This window comes from Crocodylus porosus, unplaced genomic scaffold, assembly GCF_001723895.1.
Source record: "Crocodylus porosus isolate Cpor-Errol unplaced genomic scaffold, CroPor_comp1, whole genome shotgun sequence".
Classification (NCBI taxonomy): Eukaryota; Metazoa; Chordata; order Crocodylia; family Crocodylidae; genus Crocodylus; species Crocodylus porosus.
In genome coordinates this window covers 180,315,496-180,318,315 of record NW_017728886.1, presented here as the reverse complement: position 1 = coordinate 180,318,315, position 2,820 = coordinate 180,315,496, and the positions used below count along the sequence as shown (strand labels likewise).

The following is a 2,820-nucleotide window of genomic DNA, read 5'->3' as shown; positions in this document are numbered from 1 at the left end:
CTCAGCAAAGTACCATGGCATTACTAATAGCATTCCTGAAAATACTAATGTCAAACAGAAATCTACTTATGAGTTTTATAGAGACAAAGTACCTTTGACCACTGACAAATATCTTGATTCATACTCAACTCTTGGTCCCTTTTTTTCCCCCAGACTTAGTAAAATTTGGTTCAGAACGGTCTAAAAAAAGTATCCCATTATCATTGCTGTGTTTTGGGAATGATTCCCATGAATAAGTTTAAAATCCATTGTTTTTAGTATCTGTAGTCACTACAGATGTCTGACTTAAAACCCTCTTGCTTGAATGGCATAAGACCAGTTCTGTTTCTTCATAGAGCCAGTCATAGCTGATTCTATGAGTTTGTAAAATTAATCAGGTTCATCTGTTCATTATGTGATGGTTTTTCACTTCCAAATGTTTAACAATATGATTTTATTTTTTCTTTAAACTTAATGGTGAAAGCCAGATACAAAGGTGAAATGAATTCCTGATAGTCTCAGTGTGTCACTGGCAGAGCTGATAACTTCAAATTTCTCTCTCTTGCAGCAGCCTGGTTGCGTGTGTGTGGTTTTTTTTTTTAAATTTGTGTATCATGCTAATGCCTTAAATGAGCCTTTTCCCTTATTTTACGCTAAAGTATTTAGTATACAAATTGAGATTTGAGAATGTAATCCTCTAGTTGTACTGTAGATTTTGGAACACATTATTTGCTTTAAAAACTTTTAGACTGGAAAGTGGAACATCTGCTATCTTTAATATAGGTTATTTTCACCTAACTATGCGATAAAATTACATTTATCTGGAGTTCTGGTTCTGTGAAACACATTTGAAGAAGCTGTAATTTTAACTCCATGAATCTCTTGAGGGTAAAAATATATATTCAATTTTTCTAAAAAAAGTCACCTGCTTAAATATTGGTACTACAGGTTTCTTTTTAAATCTCTCTAGCTCTGTCTTAGGATCTTGGTACTCTTCAGATTGATAAAGGCTTGTTTTGAATATACCTATATTCATAAGTTGGAAAAAAGAATGGATATTTTGTATTAAAGTTACTTTTTGGGGTGGCAGACCTTTTTTATCTATAAGCTCCAACTGTAAACCATGTAATGAGGGGTGTTTTTACCTCTACGATCAAAATTATTTCAAAATATAGCGTTCATCACTGACAAGTCAGTTGTTTTGCCAGTATGTATTAGAAACATTTATGGCCTGTTTCAATTTGCCTTCACATTCTGTTTAAGGTAACCTGTTGAATATTCAACATATTTAATTTTGAGGTTTTTTAAGCATTTATTACCAAGTATATTCTCTTCTGTCAAGACTATTCCATTTTTGTAGAGGAAGTAAATTAAAAAATAACTTAAGATGTAAACACTTAGGATGTTAAAAATGTATTCAATGGATTAAGGTAGTTTGTTTTTCTCATCTTGGAAAATGAAGCAAGATTAGCTAATTTATGTACTCCTTGGGTTCAAATCCTGCAGAGAAAAATGAATACAAATGCACTGTTTTCTTTGGAATTAAAAAATTATGGAAATATATGGATATAGCATGATTGAATCTGGGGATTAATTGCCATGATAGTGACTCTTCAAAGTGTTAGCAAGTGGTATTTTACTTATGATCATAGTTCCAGTAATTTACTGGCTTTTGAAAAGGAGCAATTTCAGATTTTAAAAAATTCTCTTTTGAGTAAGGATTAGTCTCATGAAATATTTTTTATTGACATCCCTGTTACACGCATGGGATAGTTATGCCTTGGGATGGTTTAAGACTTTTGCATCTCTGCAGTGCTTACTGTGGGGGGCCCTTGAGGTCTCTTTCAACTCTTCTGTTCTACTCTTGTGCAGTTTACTTAACAGTGTAAACAAAGTATCTTTCCAGGCCAGAGAGAAAATACAGACAGTAGTATGATTTTTAAGATTCCTAGTTTTGTGTTGTTTTCTGGTAGAAATTAACTGGATAAGTAAGCATTTGAATATTAACCCCTGATCTCTGCTAGGAGCACTTTGATCTGTTATTATAGATTGCTATCATTAACTCTAGCCATGTCTACAGGTAAAGTTCATTTCTAACTCTGAGCATAAAATTATCTGATGATAATAATCAGCGTTCTTGCCAATTAATATGGTTAGGTGACTGATTTTTTTTTCAGGAAAATATTTTCTACCTTATTGTCTAGCATTGAGGTTCCTGAAGGTTGCTAATAAGTATCAGATAAAGACCATAGTTCAGTAATATTTTTTTGTAATCATTGCACAGCTTTTGGTAATGTTAAAAGCTACAGGGTATGCATTACTGCAAATTGAGTAGGTTAAACTTCAGAGTAAAAATAGCTCACTGATAAATCCATCCCCCTGCCCTCAAGATCTGTTGCCAAAACTGGCCCAGGCTGCCTTTTTGTGTAGGCAGGATTTGAACTCTTTAAATGTGATCTAACTACCTAATTTGAGTGTGCTTTTGGTGGGGTCATCTTTTACCTCTATTTTGACTCTTCCCAAGGTGCCACCAAATCTTGCTTTCTCATCTTTCTCAGAGGGGAAGCAAATGTTCCTGAATAAAAATAACAGAAAATAACAGGCATGCTAATTGCATTGTAAAATGAAATTTTGCTTTACAGAGGAAAACACGGACGAAGCAGGCTATCAGCAGTTGTGATTTTATGATTTATAAAAGGATACACTTAATCTGCAGGCCAAGTGTTAGTAATAGTTTCATAGTTTCTAGGGTCGGAAGGGACCTGAGCAGATCATCTGGTCCAACCCCCTGCCATGGCAGGAAAGAGTACTGGAGTCAAATGACCCCAGCAAGATGTTCAT

General features: G+C 34.2%; 1 protein-coding gene across 2 annotated transcripts in view; it reads left to right on the top strand.

Annotated features, from left to right (window-relative positions):
- The window catches only part of VAPA (VAMP associated protein A), a 47,146-nt gene that overhangs the window by 1,294 nt on the left and 43,032 nt on the right, over positions 1 to 2,820 (top strand). The gene's annotated exons all lie outside the window — the stretch shown is intronic.